General features: G+C 36.4%; 1 long non-coding RNA gene across 1 annotated transcript in view; it reads right to left on the bottom strand.

The window, feature by feature from the left end:
* Positions 1-719: 719 nt before the first annotated feature.
* The window catches only part of LOC136037631 (uncharacterized), a 47,964-nt gene continuing 22,025 nt past the window's right edge, over positions 720-26,658 (bottom strand). The window contains exon 3 of the long non-coding RNA XR_010619996.1: positions 720-797. This is a non-coding gene — a long non-coding RNA (uncharacterized LOC136037631). The remainder of the gene's footprint in view (positions 798-26,658) is intronic.

Below are 26,658 nucleotides of genomic sequence, written 5' to 3'. Positions count from 1 at the left end.
TGCCCACCCTGACCCCCCAAATGGCGCCTCTGGGTCTAAGAAATCATTTGTTCAGGCCCAGTCTTGGTGGCTGGGAGAGGCCCCTACCTCCTTATTGTTTAGGCATGATAAGAAAAAATATAGACCAGGAATTAAAAAAAAGAAACGAAAACGGTTATGTACATTAGTTTGTAATACTACTTTGGCCGCAAATATTTTTAATAGTCAACAGTAGGGATTAGTTAAAGCCTTTTCAAAAACAAGGGGAATCAATGTGAGTACAAGAACATGCTTTGAGAGATGGCGGCATATTCTGTCAAGCGACCACGACCAAGCAACATCCACACGTGAATTCAAGCTGGTATGTCTGACTGAAAGCTAAACTCTAAAAAATCTTCATAGGAATCTTTTTGTTTATAATAAAGGCTCTTCCCAATATCTAATAAGAAAAGGATATCATATCTACACTCTTTCGGTATTGTTCGTTACATTTCATCTTTCGAGCTAGAAACTTTAATTTAATTTGAGCCAACTTTTGCCCAAGAGAAAATCGAACTCCGAAACAGACGCGGAGCGAATACTCGTTCACATGAAAACATTTTTTTCATTAGTTGACATGAAATCTGGTTGTCAAAGCGAACTTGTCACAACCCAGCTTAAATCAGAACACAAAACTCAAGTTCGATGACAAACAGTGTACATTCCAGTAAGACCCCAACCCATCTCAATACGAGAAAGAAAACAAACCTTTGAAGACAGACAGTTTTCAACTCCTCTTCATACTTAGAAATTGTTCCTTTCATCTCTTCAAATATGTTCTGAAATGAAAATGAAAGTACAAAGACTTCAATCATAAAATAATGTTATCTGCTCATAAATATTTATTGGCATTTTAGAAGAATACTCAATGTGTGTAAAAGTAATCTGAAGTGAAGTATAAGAGACTGAAAATATAGAAGAAGGCATTCATATTTGGCATGGTAATATACAAAGTAATCAAAAAATTGGAAAAAGTGTAGTGAAGGCGATCATCCTTCTCCAAACATAGAAAATCAAATCAAATGTTAGTATAAGCTAAAAACGGAAAAAAAACTTTCATGTAAAATTTGTATAGTCCACGATAAATTTTTGCCTTTAAAAAACCTTTAGAGCCCGTTCTTAAAGTTGATGACAGCTAATCATGGGTAGTGGTGATAAACTTCTCGCAGTGCCCCTATGAATAGAAGACACAAATAGCGATCTACTACTGATAATTTCAGTCACCACTCAGCCACTGGCCGTCTTGCAAGGCGTCTGACCAGGAAAGTAGGGTATCTGACCAGGAAAGTAGTTTATTTTTTTTTTTAAAGAAATATGCTGCTAAAATCAAATGGATTAAGCCGTTAATTGCTGCCGAAGTCATACGAGTGGGGGGGGGCAATCCCCTGTATGTGGAGTGTGACCGTGATGCAAAAAAAGATTCATTGTGAAGCAATCGGAAGTGGAAGAATGAAGTTCTCTTGCTCAGTACCAGTTCTGAGGACCACGTGCCACCTACCACTAATAACTTGTGAATGGTGGCTCAACGTTGCTCAGGGACGAGTGTTGCCTGTCCAAGCCAGGTTTTTAGGCTAGAAGAAAACGATGGTTGACACCTTGACATCAAGGAAGGCTTTTCTACAAGGGGAGTAACAATATATAGGCAAACCCATTTTTTTTAAGTGGGAGGGGTAATTGGTCTTTGTGGCCTGAGCTACAGCTCAGTTTCGTGTCTCCGTCCATGAAAATAATAATAATTAGCAATAATCATCATTAAATATTTCCTGCTCGTCAAAGAGCCAATCGAACGACAGGCATGAAAAAAGAAAGAAAAAAATAAGACCGTAATTTTTTGGTGAGGACCGGAGAAAACTCATTTTGTCCCCTTTTTCAAAATTCAAAATTATCAGTCCCCCCCCCAAAAAAAAAGAAGTTATTGAAGTTTAAACGCAATTTCCCAGTAGTGAAGAAAACAAAAACAACAGGGTATACTTACCAAAATACACATAAAATTCTTCCCCTTGAAACCTACTGACGGTATACAGTCTCTATAATGATTAAATAAAAAAAAACAATTTATTTTAAATGAAAGTAAGGAGCGACATTAAAACTTAAAACGAACAGAAATTACTCCGTATATGAAAGGGGCTTTTCCTCCTCAATGACTCGCTCTTTACGCTAAAGTTTGACTCTTTCTCTTAACTCTTCTTTTTAAAACAGTAAAAAACTTTAGCGTAAAGAGAGGGGCGTTGAGGAGGAAAAGCCCCCTTTCATGTACGGAACAATTTCTGTTCGTTTTAAGTTTTAATATCGCTCCTCACTTTCATTTAAAAAAACTTTTTTTTATATTTAATTTCTGGACGTTTTTGAATTAATACATGTTTTGATCTTGGCTCTCCGCACATAAATAATTAAAACAAAATTTGCATATTAATTTTTTTGGCTAAATGGCTTTCTCATAGTTTTAACCGGAAGATTTTGAGAAAAAAGGAGCGAGGGAGTAGGCCTAGTTGCCCACCAATTTTTTGATTATTTAAAAAGGCAACTAGAACTTTTAATTTTTTACGAAAGTTTTCATTAGTAAAAAATATACATAACTTACGAATTAACTTTCGTAACTAGCTTCTATATTCGTATGTTTTTATTGCGTATATGAGGGGGTTCACCCCTCGTCGATACCTCGGTCTTTACACTAAAGCTTAAATTTTGTCTCAATTCCTTAAGAATGACCCCTGAAGCACAAAGGCCGTAGAATAAATAGTTAAAATTACTAAAAATACTTTAGCGTAAAGAGCGAGGTATTACGAGGAGATAAACCCCTCATATGCGTAATAATTTCTGTTCTTTTTATGTTTTAATGCTGGTCCTCACTTTCAGTATAAAAAACTTTTCATATTTATTTTTTTATTGTTTTTTTTTAATAATGCTAGAAAATCCTGCGCCCCCTTCATTGAAAGTCTCTTCCCCCATGAGAAGTTCCTCCGTAGAAAGATCCTCCCATGTACCCCCCCCCCCCCCCAAACCAAAAAAATCCCCCTGAAAACGTCTGTACACTTCCCAGTAACCATTACTATATGTTAACACAGGTCAAAGTTTGTAACTTGCGGCCCCTCCCACGGGGATTGTGGGGGAATAAGTCGTCCCAAAAAGACATAGTTATTAGGTTTTTCGACTATGCTGAATAAAATGGTTACCTCAGAATTTCGATCCGGTGACTTTGGGGAAAAAATGAGCGTGGGAGGGGGCCTAGGTGCCCTCCAATTTTTTTGGTCACTTAAAAAGGGCACTAGAGCTTTTATTTTCAGTTAGAATGAGCCTTTTTGCGACATTCTAGGACCACTGAGCCGATACGATCACCCCTGGAAAAAAACAAAACAAAAAACAAATAAACACGCATCCGTGATTTGTCTTCTGGCAAAAAATGCGAAATTCCACATTTTTGTAGATAGGAGCTTGAAACTTCTACAATAGGGTTCTCTGATACGTTGAATCTGATGGTGTGATTTTCATTAAGATTGTATGACTTTTATGGGTGTTTCCCCCTATTTTATAAAATGAGGCAAATTTTCTCAGGCTCGTAACTTTTGATGAGTAAGTCTAAACTTAATGAAACGTATATATTTAAAATCAGCATTAAAATGCGATTCTTTTGATGTAACTATTGTTAAAAAAAATTCTGTTTTTTAGAGTTCTGGTTACTATTGAACCGGGTCGCTCCTTACTACAGTTCGATACCACGAAATGTTTGATAGACTTTCGCATTAAGAGTGGAACACACACAAGAAAAAAAAAAGAGCTTAAGACTTATACATTTCTTTTCTGGAAATGGGTATTTTTCACCTTTTTTGGAAGAGAAGAGCTAATATTACTTAATTTTATATAAAAAATTACTTAAAAAGTATAAGCCTAATAATTAAAGCTATTCCAAATTTTGCAAAGTTTCAAGTTAAGTTTGGGAATTCCGCCAAAGAAAATTAAAGCATTAAAGATAATGAAAATGAAACCTAATTGTTTGAATTGGTTAAGTGGAAACGTTCTTTTGATGTAACTATTGGTGTCAGAATTCCATTTTTTAGAGTTTCGGTTACTATTGAGCAGGGTCGTTCCTTACTACAGTTAATTACCACGAACTGTTTGATAAACACTTGTTGGCCTTGTGGCTTCAGGCTTAAAAAAAAACCTCTTGTAAGCATCACAAAAATTACATAAAAATACTTCGGGAAAACACTCAATTTAATAACCCGTCCCTCAACATCATGTAATAAGTCAATTTCAGTCAATTTGAAATGATGAGCTAAATGGCCTTAGCTAAAAGCTGATACCAGTAAACCGCTGAATAATACTGTCCTCATAAATATGTATCTTTTTCTTGTAAGAAAGCTAACAATTTTTCGAGCATGTAAAATGAATAAGTAATCAAATTTAATAGGCTAAAAATGCAAAGGAACACATTTGGGCCTAACCTGGCAATGTACAACACCAGTTGATATGAAGGAAACCATTGATACAAAAGTTAAATATGTCAGCAAAAAAAATAAAACGAAACGATGACAAACATACTTCAGTCATATGTTGTTTATTTGTTAGCTCATAAATATGCAAAAAAGTAAGTAAATAAAATTGAATAGGCTAAACCTTAAAACAGAGAGGGGTTTCAATGCACAAAAATATAGGGAGGAGGGGAGATTTTGCTTTTTTTTAAATTTTTGAACGAAAATACAGAAAAAGGCATTTTCGACTATGCATATCCAGCAAGGATATTTTTCGAAGAAAAACAAAAAGTACACAAAACAAAATAAGGTCAATATTTAATTCTGGGTGTTTTCGAAAAGGCTAAGGGCATTAACATGAAGTTTTGGAGAATGCTAAGAGGTATGTTATACTAAATCAAAAGGCGCTATATTCATCCAGTTTATCAAAAAGGAGGATCTGCAATATTTTGAGAACGGCTGAGGGTATTGAGTTTGAGACTTTCAGGACATGTTAGGAGGGATGCTTAAAAGCGATTGGAGTGCCACCAGCCCTCCCTCAGATCTTTTTAGGTGCCCCCCCCCCCAAAAAAAAGATCAACATTTTGAAATAGGCACTTGTTCAAAATAGTCAAAAGGTTAAATAGCTTTGTTTATAGTGATGACATTCTCCCTCCCCCCAAAGCTTTGGAGAGATGTCGAAGACAATGAAAACTGTGCGCGTGCTGATTGTCAGAAGGACAAATCATCAATATCTAAGAAAATGCTTAGGAAATTAAGTTTAAAATTTCAGGAGATGTTGGAGAGCAATCGAAGGGTAACTAGCCCCCTATTGCTGTTTTTAGATGTTCCTTTCCCTCATCAATGATCAAAAGTTTGAAAACGCAATTCTGTTCAAAACAGTCAAAAGTTCTAGTAGCTACACCACTGGGATGCATTACCCCCCCCCCCCCCAGCCCCGGGTGAGGATAGTAAATTATGTAATTTGCCCTTTACTTGAAACTTTGAAAATAAAAAACGAACAGAAATTAATTAAGCAAAAACTTTCCGAAAAAGAGGTTTTTCAAAAAAAAGTAAAGAGCCATATTAATTTTAAGACAAGCAGAAATAAATTCCTATAATAATCCAAATTCCAAAACAACCAGAGATTACTATTAAAGAATAAACTAAACTCAAAACGAACAGAAATTAAATACACAATCAGAATAAGACCACCAACAGAAATAAATTTCTATAACAATTCAAACTCAGATAAACCAGAAATTAGTATTAAAAAAATAATTGAAAACCAAAATTAATATAAACTAAGTAAACAATCACAAGAACATACAACAGGTACTAATACAAATGAATTAAACAAATCTTAAAACGAGTAAAACCTAAAGTGAATATTGAAATGAAACTTAAAACGAACAAAAATCACAACAAATAGGAGTTCGGCAACTGCCCCCTTCTCCCTCCCCTAACTATAAAGTTTAATGTAAAGCGTCATTTGAGCTTTACTGAAAATGAATTATATTACAAATATTTTCATTTACACTTTCAACATTGAAAACAAAAAATAAAATTACAGAAAAAATATCTTGGATTGCTATCTTGAATATAACAAACTTCTCACCTCATGTTATTAGTAGAAAGGTATTACCTTCCAAGTTTTACGAGTATCATTGCCACAAGCAGTAAAATTTTTTAGCTAATAGGGAGATTTGGCTTTCCTGCCTACGGATTATTCTGGGTTCCCGGTTGACTGACCGTATTTCAAATAGTAGACTGTACGAAGTGTGGTTTAATCCCGCTTTCTAGGGCTATAATGAGAGAAACTTACAACCTACAGTTCACTTCCTGGACACCTCCATCCCCAATAAAAATCCCTCAAGCAGAAAATTCCCCTCGCCCTTAAAAAAAAATTTATACATACCTCACAATAAAAATACTATACGTAAGCAATGGGCACATTTCATAACTTAAAGACATTTCCCTAGGGACTCTGGGGGTCAAGTTATCTCCAAGGCATACTTATTGTGTCTTTCAACTATGCTGAACAAAATGTCTACCTCAAAATTTTGATCGAATTACTTTCACAAAAAAGGGGTAGGTCCATTCTTTTTCGTCGCTTAAAAAGGGAACTAGAACTTTTAGCTTCCGTTCAAATAAACCCTTTTCCATATTCTAGGACTATGCAGACACCCCTGGGGCAAAAACAACAACAACAAATAAACACACACCATGTTCTTCCGGCAAAACAAAAAGAGAGAAAAAATTCCTCTTTTTTCCCCCCTTCGCAGAAGGGAGATTGAAACTTCTACAATATGGGGGTTTCAGATACGCTTAATCTGATGATGTAATTTTCATTAAGATCCCTTGACTTTTAGGAGGTGTTTTCCACTTTTTTTGAAAACAGGACCAATTTTCTCAGACTCGTAGCTTTTGGTGGGTAACACTAAACTGAAGGAATCTTATATATTTGGAATCAGCCTAACAATCCGATTCTTTTCATATATCTATTGATATCAAGACTCTGTTTCTTAGAATTTCGGTTACTATTGAGCTGCGTCACCCCTCACTGACAGTTCGTCACCACGAACTGTTCAAAAAGTTATCCTCAAAGAACTTGATCAGGGACAACACGATGCGTACTATTTATTAGTAAGTGTTCGGCATTTCGGCATTTTAACTATGTTTTTCCCTTCACAGAACCCGACGCATATCTCTCGGCCAAGCACGCAAACAGCCATTTATTTTAGAAAATCAAACTACAAAAAAAAAACCAAAAAAACACATACATTATATAGAAAATAGAGAAAATTGTGGAAAAAAACAGAAAAAGGAAAAATTTTGAGGAGGGGGAGGAGTTACGGACCTTTATTCCTTGCACACAAGCGTGATCTCATCCAAAGCCTACATTACATTACAACAGATAACATTCTTAATTTTACTAGGAAAATTTTAGACGTCCTAGCCGAGCGATTGACGCGCTTGATTTGGAATCCTTTGTCCAAGGAACGGAGGTTTGATTCCTTGTATAGCTGGCTATTTGGTTTCGGACAGGGGTTAGTGGCGTGACTATGTAGGCTCAGCCACAGTCATCCCAGCTCTAAATGGGCACCTGGGAATATCTGGGGAAGGTAGACAGGAAGGGTGCGCAAAAGCACAGGATAGCTGGTCCTCAACCCCTCATTGCCCTTCGTGGCTGAAGGGCTAGAAACATAGATCAGCACCACCACTTTGGACTTTAAGGATCTAGTACCGTATTCTTTATACCTTTTTGCTAGGAAAAAATCAATGCACGATTTCAGAAACAGCAGTGCAGGAGGTATACAGTTCCCCCTCCCCCTGTGTGTTCGTGCCTACAGCCGTGAATGTAATGTATTCTTTATACCTTTTAGCTAGGAAAAAATCAATGCACGATTTCAGAAACAGCAGTGCAGGAGGTATACAGTTCCCCCCTCCCCCTGTGTGTTCGTGCCTACAGCCGTGAATGTACTGTATTCTTTATACCTTTTTGCTAGGAAAAAATCAATGCACGATTTCAGAAACAGCAGTGCAGGAGGTATACAGTTCCCCCCTCCCCCTGTGTGTTCGTGCCTACAGCCGTGAATGTACTGTATTCTTTATACCTTTTTGCTAGGAAAAAATCAATGCACGATTTCAGAAACAGCAGTGCAGGAGGTATACAGTTCCCCCTCCCCCTGTGTGTTCGTGCCTACAGTCGTGATTTTTTTTTATTTGAATCATTAAATATATATACACCTTAGATCAGGGGCAGATCCGGGATTTTTTTTTATTTTTTTTTTTTTTTAGCGGAGACGCATAATAGGTAGCTCCGATAAACTTGCGAAAAACAATACCAGCAATTTAAAGGGAACCTCAACAATCGTGCGTCGTAAGTAGGTAGTGGAAATGGTCGTAAATTTGAGCTAAAATCTGTTGAGGGTTAAAGTTCTACTAAATCTGTTGAAATTAAAATGATCTAAAAATATTGATACGAAAAATAGCAAGTAATAAAAACCACCCCGCCACAAAAACAAAAACAGAAACTGTTCATCCTCTACAAAAAAATATCATATTTAATAATTAATATGATATTTAATTGTCCCAAATCTACCACTACGTTAGGGAGAGGCGCACATCCCCTGTGCCCCCACCTGGATCCGCCAGTGCCTTAGATAAAGGCTTTGAAACCAGCTTCAAGATTGATTCGCTTTTTAAAACGCTAGGTACCAAAGGATGTCAATAAATCTAGGCTTCTATTTAGTACAGATATTTCCAATTAAAAAATCAATTAGCAAAGTAATTTAGACAAAATCTTAAACACCCGTGTTGAATCTTTTATTTTGATTAATGAGGCAATATATGTAGTCCATGCCTATGGAAAAAATCCTTAGCGCTGACAGAGCGATAAATTCTAAAAACCAGGAATTTTCAACTTTATCATCATAGAAGTTCCTTGATCCCCAGAGGAATGAGTGAATAACTACTATGAGTTCAGATTTTTTCGGAAGAGGGGTCACAGGATGAAAAGAGGAACAGGGGGAAGGGGTTAGATAAGGATGTATGATAAATCGAGGAATAGCTTTTAAAACTGACACCATTGCTTTTGTCATTACCGAATGAAGCAATACCAAATAAAGAGAACACCTTTACCCAAGTGCCTAAAAACGCAACAATTTTCCGCCAAATGCTTTTTCACTTTTACTTTTTTTTCAAATTAACAAATGGGTCACAAAAACACAACATTAACTATAAGTCCTGACGTAAATTTGCATGTTTGGGATATCCCCCCCCCCCTAAGAAAAAACACAAAACAACTATTATTACACTTCTTTACAAAAAAATTCCTTACTCCTCCCCCTTCCCCACCCCTATTAAAAATTAATCAACCATACTAAAATGAATATGTTCACAGAAGACTCGAATTAATCCCACACTCATAATCTACAACGTCTCCCAATCCCCGATACATACTGACACTCACCCAATCAAGAAACATATGAAACAAATCTCTTTTTACAACGCACAAGCATAAATTCACTCCAAAATCAATTAATGAGTCCTTCTCTAGAATATTAATTAAAACAAACACATCGCAAAGAAGCACGGAATTCCTCAAGAGTCTTCTTACCTTTTACTTCTGCTGAAAATTTGTTCCAGACTTAAGGGCCTATATGGAAAACTTAGATCTGGTAGTAATAGGAACAGATGTTCCAACCGATTCAACATTTCTAGCCTCATAATTATGTTTCCTTTTCTTAGTTCGAAAACCATAGAGGTAACAAATTAGAAAAGAATTTATATATAAGCAAATTTACATAAAATATAGCCAAACCAAAAAAACAGTAGAATTTTTTTGAACATACCAAGATCTTACCGAACTTCATGACAAATCATTGGGCGGAACTCTTAAAGCATTATTATGTAACAAATGAGGAGGTATAAATGGCTAGTGAAAGTCAACGACCAAACTATTACACAATAGTTTTTTATTATGTTTATTATTAATGTTTATTATTAATAAACATGGATGAATAAGAGAGAAAAAATACAACATTCTAATAACCTTTTTGGGGGAAAAAATTCTTCAATTTTCAGAGAACTCTAAAATTTTTAACTATTTTTCTACCTATAAACGTAATGTGATCTTTGAAACACTCATTGGCTATTACACCGAGATACTTCACAACATTTGTTCGTTTTATGCTTCCATTTTCTAAATCAATTTCTTCAATCCAAAGGACAACAATTTGCGCTTCTCCCATATAACATGAACATTATTTTCTTATTATTAACAAGCAGTTTGTTAACTCGCATCCATCTTCCGCTTTTCATTATCACTTTTTTCATGTTATTTTTCAAAGCAGCTTCTGTTTTCTCAGCCATTGTTAACTGAGTATCATCAGCGAAACTTGGAAGTATTGCCCGTACCTTGGCCCCATTGTACCCTAGTGTTGATAGCTGTTTGATACATCCATTAAGATCATTAATATATTCAAGAAATAATAGGGGATGCAGTACATATCCTTGCGGCACACCACTTTGTACTAATCACATACAACCCAATAGCGTTGCCTAAGTAAAGAGTGATAAGGCTCAATGTATTATTTTTTTTTCTCCAAGCCACATTGAATGGTAGGAGTGGTTGTAGAAACTTCGAAGGGTAATTTCGATTAGAAATTAAAATTTGCAGTGCCCTTTTTAAGAGTCGAAAGTTATTAGAGGCCAACCAGCCTTCCCCCCAACGTTCTTTTTAGTTACCACACCTCAACTCCCAGGGACAGCCGATCAAAAATTTGCTACAGCCATTTCGGTCAAAACACTTTAAAGGTCTAGTAACTATGGCTCACAGGATGAAACGGCTCCTAGAGCCACTGGGGCCCGGGCTATATATTTTGCAAGTAGTACATTTTTTTTTAACTGGAAAGGGAGGCATGTTTGATCATATGTGTCCGAAAAGACATAGGGTTTTAAGGTGAAACTTTCAGGGCATGGTGTCAAAAGAAACTATGTGCATTTAGATTTTCAAAAAGGTTTGTCTGCAATATCTAAGGAATGCTAAGGGTAATACGTCAAAACTTTCAGGGCATGTTGTTAGGGATGTTGAATTAAATCAAAAGACGGTATGTGCTTCAACGTTGTCACAAGGGCGGATCTGGAATATCTCAGGAATGGCAATGTATTAAGTTGAAATTTTCAGGGCATGTTGAACTAAATCAAGACACTACATGCATCAAGGTTGCCAAAAACGCAAATCTGCAGTGTCTCAAGAACGACTAAAGGTATTAAGTTACAGCTTTAAGGGAATAATGAGAAGAATGTATCAAAAGATACTAAGGGCATCCAGGCTGCCAAAAAGGCGTATATACAATAGTTCAGGGAGGGCTAAGGGTATTGCTAAGGATCTCTCAGGGAATATTGTGAGGATGTTGAACTAAACCAAAAGACACTATATGCATCCATGTTGTCAAAAGGATATACTTGCAATATCTCAGGAGCAGCTAAGGGTGTTTAGTTGAAACTTCACGGCATGTTGAGCGGAGGTGGGGGATGTTGAACCAAATCGAGACACTATGCGCGTCCCGGTTGTCAAAACATCTCATCTACAATATCTCAGAAACGGCTAAGGGTACCAAAAAGAAACCAAAGAACGTTGGGTAAGATGTTCAACTGAATCAAAAGATATAATCTGCACTCAGTTTGACAAAACAACGTATCTGCAGAATAACTGGAACAGATAAGTGCATTAAGTTCAAACCTTCAAGGAATGCTAAATTAAATCAAAATAGGCTGTATGCATCCCGGTTATCGAACAGCTTATCTTCAATATCAGTTGAACGCCAAGGGCATTAAGTTGAAACTTCAAGTGGAATATAGAGTGGGGAAGGGGTTGAAATAAATCAAAAGAAACTATGTCTCTGGGACAGCTAAGGTCATAAAGCTGAAACTATCAGGGAGTGTTGAGAGGCAGGTTGATTTAAATCAAAAGACAATATGCACATCGAGGCTGTCAAAAGGGCACGCCTTCAATATCCCCAGAAATGCTATGGGTATTGCGTTGAAACTTTCAGTGAAGATCGAAGGGAATACTTAACTAAATGAAAAGACGGTACATGCATCCAGGTGGTCAAAAGGGTGTATCTGCAATATCTCTTTTACGGCTAAAGGTAAAAATTACCAGCTTAAGTGATCCAGCTGAATCTCTGAGGAATATTATACGGCAGATCAAGAAGATTTTAGATTTTAACTTTAGGGAACCAAAGGGAGCTTATCAAGGACAACAAATATTTGAAGTAAAATGCGGTTGTATTATAGCGAAACATTTTTTTTTATATAAAAGATACGTGGCTGTATTGGTTTTTCACACTTATTTTTAGACATTTATTTAAATAAACAAATACTTAAAACACGATATAACCCAATAAAATTATAATTAAAGTTTGTTCCGGAATTTTATCCGAAATATAAATAACAAGCCAAAACCTTACTTCCTAAGCAGAACAAGAGCTAAGAGCTCATATGGCACTTGTGACGAGGCAAGAAGAGCTAAGAGCCAATAGCTCATACGGTATGGGCTCTAACAAAATTCTAAGAATCAATAGATTGATTTAAAAAGAAAATCAGAGGCTTAATGCCGGTTAGGATTTAAAATAAGAGCTCTGGGTCGCGATGTCCTTCTAAATATCAAAATTCATTAAGATCCGATCACCCACTCGTAAGTTATATATACCTAATTTTTTCTAATTTTTCCTCTCCCTTTAGTCCCCCAGATGGTCGAATCTGGGAAAACGACTATATCAAGTCAATTTGTGCAGCTCCCTGACACGCCTACCAATTCTCATTGCCCTAGCAAGTCTAGAAGCACCAAACTCGCCAAATCACTGAACCCCTCCCCCCAAATCCCCCAAAGAGAGCGAATCCGGTACGGTTACGTCAATCACGTATCAAGGACATTTGCTTATTCTATCCACCAAGCTTCATCCCGATTCCTCCACTCCAAGTGTTTTCCAAGATTTCCTCCTCCAATTCCCCCCAATTTCAAAATATCTGGTCGGGATTTGAAATAAGAGCTCTGAGACATGAATTCCTTCTAAATATAAATTTAATTAAGATCCGACCACCTATTCGTAAGATAAAAATACCCCAATTTTCATGTTTTCCAAGAAATCCGGTTTCCCCCTCCAACTTCCCCCAATGTCACAGGATCTGGTCGGAAGTTATAATTAGAGCTTTAAAGCACAAGATCCTTCTAAACATCAAATTTCGTTAAGATCTGGTCACCCTTTCGTAAGTTACCAATATCTCATTTTTCAAAATTACCCCCCCCCCCCCAACTCCACCAAAGAGAGCAGATCCCGTCCAGTTATCTCAGTCACGTATCTTAGACAGGTTTTTATTCTTCCCATCAAGTTTCATCCTGATCTCTCCGCTTTAAGTATTTTCTAAGATTTCCACCCACCCCCAACTGCCCCCCCCCCAATGGCACTGGATCCGGTTGAGATTTAAAATAAGAGATCTGAGTTAAGAGGTCCTTCTAAATATGAAGTTTCATGAAGATCCAATCACTCCTTCGAAAGTTAAAAATACGTCATTTTTTTCTAATTTTTCAGAATTACCCCCCCCCCCAATAGACCAGATCCATTCTAATTATGTAAATCACGTATCTAAGACTTCTGCTTATTTTTCCCACCAAGTTTCATCCCGATCCCTCCAATCTAAGCGTTTTCCATGATTTTAGGTTTTCCCAACCCCAAACTCCCCCCAATGTCACCAGATTCCGTCGGGATGTAAAATTAGAGCTTTGAGACACGATATCCTTCTAAATATCAAATTTCATTGAGATCCGATCACCCGTTCGTAAGTTAAAAATACCTCATTTTTCTAATTTTTCAGAATTACCCCCCCAACCACCCCAAAGAGAGCAGATCTGTTCCGGTTATGTCAATCATGTATCTAGGACTTGTGCTTATTTTTCCCACCAAGTTTCATCCCGATCCCTCCACTCTAAGTGTTTTCCAATATTTTAAGTTCCCCCTCCCATACACCCGCCCCCCCCCCCCAATGTCACCAGATCCGGTCGGGTTAAAATAACAGCTCTGAGACACGATACCTTCCAAACACCAAATTTCATTAAGATCTGATCAACTGTTCGTAAGTTAAAAATACTTCATTTTTTCTATTTTTCACAATTAACGGCCCCCCCCCACCCACAGATAGTCAAATTGGGCAAACGACTATTTCTAATTTAATCTGGTCTGGTCCCTGATACGCCTGCCAATTTTCATCGTCCTAGCTTACCTGGAAGTGCCTAAAGTAGCCAAACAGGGACCGACAGACAGACCGACAGACCGACAGAATTTGCGATTGCTATATGTCACTTGGTTAATACCAAGTGCCATAAAAACTAAAAAAAAAAACTATTCTAAAAAAGAAGTTTAAAAAAATAGAGACCCGCACAGAAATAAAGACAGGTAGGCCTAACCATTCCTACTTAAAATCATGTTTTTTTTAGGTTATAACAAGTCAAAACAAACTGCTAATAAAGTTTTTGAAAGCGTTTCAGATTTCAAGATTGTGGCATTCCTTTAAAACTTAGTCTTGGCAACTTAACTGGTAAAATTTTCTAATATTACCAACTTATATTTCTGAAAGCTTTATCCAGCCTCCAATTCTCTATGCATTAAAAAAGAGTGGATACAATGAGAAACCATCCAAAATAATTGGTGTTATAAGCAAAATTAAATAAAAAAAAACAAGTTTTTTTAAATGAAAGTAATGAGCAACATTAAAACTTAAAACGAACAGAAATTACTCCCTATACAAAAGGGGCTTTTCCTCCTCAACGTCCCGCTCCTTACGCTAAAGTCTGACTCATTCTCTTAACACTATTTTTAAAACAGTAAGAAACTTTAGCGTAAAGAGCGGGGTGCTGAGGAGGAAAAGCCCCTTTCATATACGGAGTAATATCTGTTCGTTTTAAGTTTTAATGTTGCTCCTTACTTTCATTTAAAAAACTTGTTTGTTTTTTTTATTTAATTTCTGGGCGTTTTTGAATTAATGCATGTTTTGATCTTGGTTATCCGCACATAAATAATTAAAACAAAATTTGCATATTCATTAATTGAAATTAATCGGAACATTTTGAGAAAAAAGGAGCGAGGGAGGAGGCCTAGTTGCCCTCCAAGTTTTTGATTACTTAAAAAAGAAACTAGAACTTTTAATTTTTTACAAACGTTTTCATTGGTAAAAAATATACGTAATTTACGAATTAACTTACGTAACGACCTTCTATATTAGTATCTTTTTATTGCGTATATGAGGGGGTTCAACCCTCGTCGATACCTCGCTCTTTACACTAAAGCTTAGATTTTGTTCCAATTCCTTAAGAATGACCTCTGAATCACAAAGGCCGTAGAATAAATAGTTGAAATTACTAAAAATACGTTAGCATAAAGAGTGAGGTAAAACGAGGAGGTAAACCCCTCATATGCGTAATAATTTTTGTTCGTTTTAAGTTTTAATGCTGGTCCTTACTTTCAGTAAAAAAAACTTTTCATATTTATTTTTTCATTGCTTTTTCAAATAATGCAAGGAAATCCTGCGCCCCCTTCATTGAAATTCTCTTCCCCCGTGAGAAGTTTCTCCTTGGAAATAACCTCCCACGTAACCCCCCCCCCCCCTTCAACTCTCCCCCTAAACCAAAAAATTGCCCTGAAAACACCTGTACACTTCCCATTAACCATTACTATATGTAAACACAGGTCAAAGTTTGTAACTTGCAGGCCCTCCCACTAGGATTGCGGGGGAGTAAGTCGTCCCTAAAGACATAGTTATTAGGTTTTTTGACTATAGTGAATAAAATGACTATCTCAAAATTTGGATCCGGTGACTTTTTGAAAAAAATGAGCGTGAGAGGGGGCCTAGATGCCCTCCAATTTTTTTGGTAACTTAAAAAGGGCACTAGAACTTTTAATTTCCATTAGAATAAGCCCTCTTGCGACTGCATTCTAGGACCGCTCAGTCGATACGATCACCCCTGTGAAAAAAAAAAAAAAAAAAAAACAAACAAATAAACACGCATCCTTGATCTGTTTTCAGGCAAAAAATGCGAAATTCCACATTTTTATAGATAGGAGCTTGAACTTTTACAATAAGGTTCTCTGATACGCTCAATCTGATGGTGTGATTTTCGTCAAGATTGTATGACTTTTAGGGGGTGTTTCCCCCTATTTTCTAAAATGAGGCAAATTTTCTCAGTGTATAACTGATGGGTATAACTGATCTTGATGAAACTTATATATTTAAAATCAGCATTAAAATGCGATTCTTTTGATGTAACTATTGGTATCAAAATTTTTTAGAGTTTCGGTTACTATTGAGCCGGGTCGCTCCTTACTACAGTTCGTTACCACGAACTGTTTAATATATAAGTCCTTTTCTAAAAAAAATGCATGTCGTGTTTGGTAAAGCACGAACCCCACTAGTTTGAAGGGTGTCAGTTCCATTCTTATTTGCGATAATTTCTGTCCGTTTTAAGTACCTTAAATAAGATAACTCGTATGAAGCTTTAATATTGATTTCGACCCTTCATTGAATTTCTCTTCCCCCATGACATATTCCTCTAAGGAAAGATCCTCCCACATAGCCCCCTCCCCTCAAACCCACCACCAAAACCAAAAAAAAATCCCCCTGAAAACGTCTGTACACTTCCCAATAACCATTACTGTATGTAAACTCTGGTCACTGTTTGTAACTTGCAGCCCCTCCCCTAGGGACTGTGGGGGAGTAGGTCATCCCCAAAGACATAGTTAATACGGTTTTCGTCTATGCGGAACAAAATGGCTATCTCAAAATTTTTATCCGTTGACTTTGGGAAAAAATGAGCAAGGGATGGGGCTTAGGTGCCCTCCAATTTTTGGTCACTTAAAAAGGGCACTAGAACTTTTCATTTCCGTCAGAATAAGCCCTCTTGCGACACTCTAGGACCACTTGGTCGATACGATGACCCCTGAAAAAAAAACGAAATTCCACATTTTTTTTTAGATTGGAGCTTGAAATTTTTACTATAGGGTTCTCTGATACGCTGAATGCGATGGTGTGATTTTCGTTAAGATTCTATGACTTTTAAAGGTGTTTCCCCCTATTTTCCAAAATAAGACAAATTTTCTCAGCCCCCTAGCTTTTGATGACAAAGACTAAATTTGATGAAAGTTATATACATAAAATCAGCATGAAAATCCGATTCTTTTGATGTATCTTTCAGCATCAAAATTCCGTTTTTTAGAGTTTTGTTTACTATTGAGCCGGTTCGCTCCTTACTACAGTTCGTTACCACGAACTGTTTGATTATCAACTTAATTCAAGTTTATAAGTAAAACTTAAATAAATTAATTGGCAAAATTAGAAGCACTACATTTATTATACATACTACATATTTAAATTTCAAGATCCCGGCAGACTAGTTTTAAAACTTAATTCCAGTAAATTAATTGGCAAAGTTAGAAACACTACGTTTATTGATACTATATTAAATCATATCAAATGTGTAATGGAAGCAATGAATAAAGTCTCAGAAGAAGTTAGAGTTGAAGGTAAGATTAGTAGCCCAATTCAGACGACTAGGCCTAATTTGAATAATTTAGGACAGTTTGTTTCGTTTTGTGCAGTATAGCCTGGATTCTGTACAAAAAAGCCTTCATTGGGCATAACAGCTAACCATCTAGACTAGCCCAGGGTAGGTTGATTCTAGCAGTGGTACTTTTGAGTTTTCGATTTGTTTCTAAGTTAGAACAGAAGTCAAAAAAGAAAAAAATGGAATATACCATTCGATTTCTCACTTGCAACTATTTTTAAATGTCACCATTACTGACAAGTTTTATGTATCCCGGTCCCTTACCCTAACATGACAAGATATATGCCTTGCATGTATCCTGTATGCAAGGCATAAAAGAAAAAATGGAATATACCATTCGATTTCTCACTTGCAACTATTTTTAAATGTCACCATTACTGACAAGTTTTATGTATCCCGGTCCCTTACCCTAACATGACAAGATATATGCCTTGCATGTATCCTGTATGCAAGGCATAAAAGAAAAAATGGAATATACCATTCGATTTCTCACTTGCAACTATTTTTAAATGTCACCATTACTGACAAGTTTTATGTATCCCGGTCCCTTACCCTAACATGACAAGATATATGCCTTGCATGTATCCTGTATGCAAGGCATAAAAGAAATAAATGGAATATACCATTCGATTTCTCACTTGCAACTATTTTTAAATTTCACCATTACTGACAAGTTTTATGTATCCCGGTCCCTTACCCTAACATGACAAGATATATGCCTTGCATGTATCCTGTATGCAAGGCATAAAAGAAAAAATGGAATATACCATTCGATTTCTCACTTGCAACTATTTTTAAATGTCACCATTATTGACAAGTTTTATGTATCCCGGTCCCTTACCCTAACATGACAAGATATATGCCTTGCATGTATCCTGTATGCAAGGCATAAAAGAAAAAAATGGAATATACCATTCGATTTCTCACTTGCAGCTATTTTTAAATGTCACCATTACTGACATGTTTTATGTATCCCAGTCCCTTACCCTAACATGACAAGATATATGCCTTGCATGTATCCTGTATGCAAGGCATAAAAGAAAAAAATGGAATATACCATTCGATTTCTCACTTGCAACTATTTTTAAATTTCACCATTACTGACAAGTTTTATGTATCCCGGTCCCTTACCCTAACATGACAAGATATATGCCTTGCATGTATCCTGTATGCAAGGCATAAAAGAAAAAATGGAATATACCATTCGATTTCTCACTTGCAACTATTTTTAAATGTCACCATTATTGACAAGTTTTATGTATCCCGGTCCCTTACCCTAACATGACAAGATATATGCCTTGCATGTATCCTGTATGCAAGGCATAAAAGAAAAAAATGGAATATACCATTCGATTTCTCACTTGCAGCTATTTTTAAATGTCACCATTACTGACATGTTTTATGTATCCCAGTCCCTTACCCTAACATGACAAGATATATGCCTTGCATGTATCCTGCATGCAAGGCATAAAAGAAAAAAATGGAATATACCATTCGATTTCCCACTTGCAACTATTTTTAAATTTCACCATTACTGACAAGTTTTATGTATCCCGGTCCCTTACCCTAACATGACAAGATATATGCCTTGCATGTATCCTGTATGCAAGGCATAAAAGAAAAAATGGAATATACCATTCGATTTCTCACTTGCAACTATTTTTAAATGTCACCATTACTGACAAGTTTTATGTATCCCGGTCCCTTACCCTAACATGACAAAATATATGCCTTGCATGTATCCTGTATGCAAGGCATAAAAGAAAAAAATGGAATATACCATTCGATTTCTCACTTGCAGCTATTTTTAAATGTCACCATTACTGACAAGTTTTATGTATCCCGGTCCCTTACCCTAACATGACAAGATATATGCCTTGCATGTATCCTGTATGCAAGGCATAAAAGAAAAAAATGGAATATACCATTCGATTTCTCACTTGCAGCTATTTTTAAATGTCACCATTACTGACATGTTTTATGTATCCCGGTCCCTTACCCTAACATGACAAGATATATGCCTTGCATGTATCCTGTATGCAAGGCATAAAAGAAAAAAATGGAATATACCATTCGATTTCGCACTTGCAGCTATTTTTAAATGTCACCATTACTGACAAGTTTTATGTATCCCGGTCCCTTACCCTAACATGACAAGATATATGCCTTGCATGTATCCTGTATGCAAGGCATAAAAGAAAAAAATGGAATATACCATTCGATTTCTCACTTGCAGCTATTTTTAAATGTCACCATTACTGACAAGTTTTATGTATCCCGGTCCCTTACCCTAACATGACAAGATATATGCCTTGCATGTATCCTGTATGCAAGGCATAAAAGAAAAAAATGGAATATACCATCCGATTTCTCACTTGCAGTTATTTTTAAATGTCACCATTACTGACATGTTTTATGTATCCCGGTCCCTTACCCTAACATGACAAGATATATGCCTTGCATGTATCCTGTATGCAAGGCATAAAAGAAAAAAATGGAATATACCATTCGATTTCTCACTTGCAGCTATTTTTAAATGTCACCATTACTGACAAGTTTTATGTATCCCGGTCCCTTACCCTAACATGACAAGATATATGCCTTGCATGTATCCTGTATGCAAGGCATAAAAGAAAAAAATGGAATATACCATTCGATTTCTCACTTGCAGCTATTTTTAAATGTCACCATTACTGACATGTTTTATGTATCCCAGTCCCTTACCCTAACATGACAAGATATATGCCTTGCATGTATCCTGTATGCAAGGCATAAAAGAAAAAAATGGAATATACCATTCGATTTCTCACTTGCAGCTATTTTTAAATGTCACCATTACTGACATGTTTTATGTATCCCAGTCCCTTACCCTAACATGACAAGATATATGCCTTGCATGTATCCTGTATGCAAGGCATAAAAGAAAAAAATGGAATATACCATTCGATTTCTCACTTGCAGCTATTTTTAAATGTCACCATTACTGACATGTTTTATGTATCCCAGTCCCTTACCCTAACATGACAAGATATATGCCTTGCATGTATCCTGTATGCAAGGCATAAAAGAAAAAAATGGAATATACCATTCGATTTCTCACTTGCAGCTATTTTTAAATGTCACCATTACTGACATGTTTTATGTATCCCAGTCCCTTACCCTAATATGACAAGATATATGCCTTGCATGTATCCTGTATGCAAGGCATAAAAGAAAAAAATGGAATATACCATTCGATTTCTCACTTGCAGCTATTTTTAAATGTCACCATTACTGACATGTTTTATGTATCCCAGTCCCTTACCCTAACATGACAAGATATATGCCTTGCATGTATCCTGTATGCAAGGCATAAAAGAAAAAAATGGAATATACCATTCGATTTCTCACTTGCAGCTATTTTTAAATGTCACCATTACTGACATGTTTTATGTATCCCAGTCCCTTACCCTAACATGACAAGATATATGCCTTGCATGTATCCTGTATGCAAGGCATAAAAGAAAAAAATGGAATATACCATTCGATTTCTCACTTGCAGCTATTTTTAAATGTCACCATTACTGACATGTTTTATGTATCCCGGTCCCTTACCCTAACATGACAAGATATATGCCTTGCATGTATCCTGTATGCAAGGCATAAAAGAAAAAATGGAATATACCATTCGATTTCTTACTTGCAACTATTTTTAAATGTCACCATTACTGACAAATTTTATGTATCCCGGTCCCTTACCCTAACATGACAAGATATATGCCTTGCATGTATCCTGTATGCAAGGCATAAAAGAAAAAATGGAATATACCATTCGATTTCTCACTTGCAGCTATTTTTAAATGTCACCATTACTGACATGTTTTATGTATCCCAGTCCCTTACCCTAACATGACAAGATATATGCCTTGCCATACGCTATTTCAAAAAGCTGAATTTACGTGCTTTTTTTCAAAATCGAACGCAAATAAATCGTCTAGTGTGACCTATAATTCTTATCATCGTACATAGGAACCAAGGGTTAGGCAGAAATTCAACATTAATTTCTGAGATTTGAATTTAAAGTCTAAAAACAAATTTCAAAAATTCTAATAAATAAAATACCAACACGATAATAGTATATTTTATGAATTATTTGAGTTTTTTTTTATATTTGATAAGTGTCAAGTGCTTCAATTTCTTCTAGGCTTGGTACAGGGTATGTGTGGTCTGAACTTTCAACAAAAATTTTCAGTAATCTCGTTAGAAAAGTCAAAAGAGACCCCTATTTTTTTCTGCTCCACTCCGTATAAACTTGTGCTAGTTAAAGCAAACATAGACTGAGATGGCTTCAGATACCTTAAAACTAAAGTTGCTTCTGGGGCTTTCGAGTTACTGAACTTAATGCCTTCTGAAGGCTATTAATTAATACCACTTTAAGTTCGAACTAAAGCAAAATAAAGCCTTAACTAGAATTCTAAAATGTTTACTGTAGTTTTCTTGGCAAAAATAGTAAGAAATAAATCAAAATAAATAAATAAATGGGATATATATATATATATATATATATATATATATATATATATATATATATATATATATATATATATATATATATATATATATATATATATATATATATATATATATATATATATATATATATATATATATATATATATATATATATATATATATATGTATACGGACATTTCAATCCAGATTTCATCATGGGAATCAGCTCTTGGAAGGGTAATCTCCCAACATGGAATATCTTGGCAAAAATATTAGAAATATTCATCCATCTGATGTTAGAGTCTATGACTAGTTTCTTGGCCGTGGTTAGGAATGGCCTTGCATTTAATATATTTTACATTGCATTTAATACATTGCTGGATTGTTGCAAAACATTAAAGTTACGAAATCTTATTCAATTAGAAAAGTGGGGTGACGAAGAACATTAAATATATCAGGCCAGGTTTTAAAAATCAAATGTGATTAACGGTCATGCATTTTGTTGCTGACCAATACTACTTTCGCTTTCTTTTTCTAGTCTCCTGAATAGCATAAACTTCAAATAAAACAAAATTTTCCAAGCTCCGAAAGTTAATTCTCAGGGCCCAACGCTGCTTTTGTTTTTGTTTTTTTTTATGGCACTTGGTATTAACCAAGTGACATATAGCAATCGCCAATTCTGTCGGTCTATCTATCTTGGAAAAAATAGAAAAAATGAAGTATTTTAACTTGTGAATGGGTGATGGGATCTTAATAAAATTTGATATTTGGAATGATATTATGTCTCAGAGCTCTAATTTTAAATCCCGACCGGATCTGATGACATTGGGGGGAGTTGGAGGGGGGGGTAACCTAAAATCTTGGAAAACACTTAAGAGTGGAGGGATCGGGATGAAACTTGATGGGAAAAATAAGCACAAGTCCCATATACATGATTGACATAATCGGAACGGATCCGCTCTCTTTGGGGTAGTTGGGGGGGGGGGGGGGGGGGTAATTCTGAAAAATTAGAAAAAATGAGGTATTTTAACTTACGAACAGGTGATCGGATCTCAATGAAATTTGATATTTAGAAGGATATCGTGTCTTAGAGCTCTTATTGTAAATCCCGACCGGATCTGATGACATTGGGGGGGAGTTGGGAGGGGGAAACCTAAAACTTGGAAAACACTTAGAGTGGCGGGATCGGGATGAAACTTGGTGGGAAAGATAAACACGAGTACTAGATACATGATTGACATAAACGGAACGGATCCGCTCTCTTTGGGATAGTTGGGGGGGGGGGGGTTCTGAAAAAATAGAAAAAATGAGGTATTTTTAACTTACGAACAGGAGATCAGATCTCAATGAAATTTGATATTTAGAAGGATATCGTGGCTCAGAGCTCTTATTTTAAACCCGACCAGATCTGGTGACATTGGGGGGGGAGTTGGGAGGGGGAAACCTAAAACTTGAAAAACACTTAGAGTGGAGGGATCGGGATGAAACTTGGTGGAAAAAATAATCACGAGTCCTAGATACATGATTGACATAACCGGAACGGATCCGCTCTCTTTGGGGTAGTTAGGGGAGGGGTTAATTCTCAAAAATGAAAAAAATGAGGTATTTTTAACTTACGAACGGGTTATTGGATCTCACTGAAATTTGATATTTAGAAGGATATCGTGTCTCAAAGCTCTTATTTTAAATCCTGACTAGATCTGGTGACGTTGGGGGAAGTTTGGGGTGGGGAACCTAAAATCATGGAAAACGCTTAGATTGGAGGGATCGGGATGAAAATTGGTGGGAAAAATAAGCAGAAGTCTTACATACGTGATTTACATAATTGGAACGGATCCGATCTATTGGGGGGGAGGAGGGGTTAATTCTGAAAATAAGAAAAAATGACGTATTTTTAACTTCTGAAGGAGTGATCGGATCTTCATGAAACTTCATATTTAGAAGGACCTCGTAACTCAGATCTCTTATTTTAAATCTCAACGGGATTAAGCGTATTTGGGGGGGCAGTTGGGGGGGGCCAGAAATCTTAGAAAATACTTAAAGCGGTGGGATCAGGATGAAACTGGATGTGAAGAATAAAAACCTGTCTAAGATACGTGACTGACATAACCGGACCGGATCTGATCTCTTTCGCGGAATAGTTTTGAAAATTGAGGTATTTGTAACTTACGAAAGGGTGACCTGATCTTAATAAAATTTGATATTTAGAAGGATCTTGTGCTTTAAAGTTCTTATTTTAAATTCCGACCAGATCCTGTGACGTTGGGGGGAGTTGGAGGGGGAAACTGGAATTTTCGGAAAACGTGAAAATTGGGGTATTTTTATCTTACGAATAGATGATCGGATCTTAATGAAATTTGATTTTTAGAAAGAATTCATGTCTAAGAGCTCTTATTTCAAATCCCAACCAGATCGTTTGACATTGGGGGGAGTTGGAGGGGGAAATCTTGGAAAAACACTTGGAGTGTAGGAATCGGGATGAAGCTTGGTGGATAGAATAAACAAATGTCCTTGATACGTGATTGACAGAATCGTACTGGATTCACTCTCTTTGGGGGAGTTGGGGGGAGGGGTTCAGTTATTTGGGGAGTTTGGTGCTTCTGGACGTGCTAGGACGATGAAAATTGATAGGCGTGTCAGGGAGTTGCACAATTTGACTTGATAAAGTCGTTTTCCCAGATTGGACCATCTGGAGGGGCTAAAGGAAGAGGAAAATTTAGAAAAAATTCGGTATATATAACTTACGAGTGGGTGATCGAATCTTAATGAATTTTGATATTTAGAAGGACATCGTGACTCAGAGCTCTTATTTTAAATCCTGACCGGCATTAAGCCTCTTATTTTCCTTTTTAAATCAATCTATTGATTCATAGAATTTTGTTAGAGCTCATACCATATGATCTCTTGGCTCTTAGCTCTTCTCGCCTCGTCACAAGTGCCATATGAGCTCTTAGCCCTTGTTTTTGTTACTATGACCATTTGTCAGAAGCTGTAACTGTTTTTAAGAACGGGGATCATGTTTAGGAAGAGAACTTACTTTGAAATTCTTAGCATTTCCAGTAGTGTTCCAGGAAAAAAATAAAAATAATTTTTTCCTAGTCTGAATATCGTAAACTTGAAATAAAACAAAAATATCCTTGCTCTGAAAGTTAATTCTCAGGGTCTATGAAACGGGATACGAATACAAAGCTTGGGTCCAAAGGTATACCGAAAAAGATCTAAATGCATTTGTTGTTTGTGCTTCTATCAGAAGGGGCTGTCTGATGTCAACCAAACTTGATGGGAAGCAAAACTTGTGATAGGGGAAAACCTCTACAAAGGGAAGAATGAAGGGTTCCTAAGTTCTTGTCAGTAGTACACCTACCTGAAGAGGATTGTCAACTTTTGACCGAATTTGGTGGGAAGTAGGAGCTAGTATCATAGTTAAGCTGTTTTGTATCAGAAACTGATCCAAGCCTGAAGAATGGAAGGGTGACAATCTAACATGGTGGGACGTAATGATAATCGTTAAAATCATGCCTTTGGATGTCCCTACACCTATCCGATCTCTTTGGAGCAAGGAAGTGAGGTCACAAAATTTTTGTCATCGTGACATCTACAAGAAAAGGTTGTCGGATACCAGTCAAAACTGATTTAAAGTAAAAGATAGTATCTTAGTATACCTTTAAGGTTCAAGCCATATCCCTCTTTTTTTGGGGGGGGGAGGTTTCCTGTTCCTAAATTATTGTCATCAAGACATATTGTCACAAAGTGTCCTAGTTGGATTTTTTAGGTTTCATGCCCACTACAGTTTCTATTGGGAGAGAAGTTACCTAGATTTTTTCATCGCGACATCTCCCAGAACGGGTCATCGGATCTCAATCAAACTTTGTGGGAAGTAAAACTAGTGACAGCTATTATACTATTTCTGTCTTTTCCGCAATCAATAACATATATGCGGGAAATTATACAGGGGGGCTAAATTATTGTAATCAGAGCACCTACATGAACAAATCGTCATATTTTAACAAAAGTTGATGGACAGTAAGAGCTAATTTCCATGCTTTGTCTTTTAGGGATCCAAACCGGGTACAACCTCTTTAGAGGTGAGGCCCCATCCATCAGGTCTAGATCTAAGTTAAAAGTGGTAGGAAGTAGCAGTCACTATTTTAATTGTATCTTTAAGAGGCTCAAATTTGACCTGGCAGCCTGTAGAGCATTTGCTCTTAGAAGCAAATGACTTGATTCGTCTAAACGAGCGTAAGTCAATCGATTTACAGAAATTCCATAAACGTGGAAAATCTTTATCGGCTGGGAAATAGATAATCAAAGAAATGTCTTCGTCTTTGACCTGGTAAGTCAACCACTGTACGGACATTGGTAAGTCACATTTGACCTGGTAAGTCAGCCGCTGGAAGAAAATTCCATAAATGTAAAAAATCGTTATCAGCTGGAACACAAATAATCAAAGAAATGTCTTTGCCTTTGAGCCGGTAAACAGAACAAAGGTAGGGTTTACATGATTCAACCCTAGGTCTATGATTCACTTTCTGAGAATATGCAAAATATTTTAGCCACATTTTATCAGAAATTCGTGGT

This window comes from Artemia franciscana, chromosome 17, assembly GCF_032884065.1.
Source record: "Artemia franciscana chromosome 17, ASM3288406v1, whole genome shotgun sequence".
Taxonomy (NCBI): domain Eukaryota; kingdom Metazoa; phylum Arthropoda; class Branchiopoda; order Anostraca; family Artemiidae; genus Artemia; species Artemia franciscana.
Note: the sequence above shows the minus strand (reverse complement) of the source record. Positions and strands in the feature narration are given on the sequence as shown.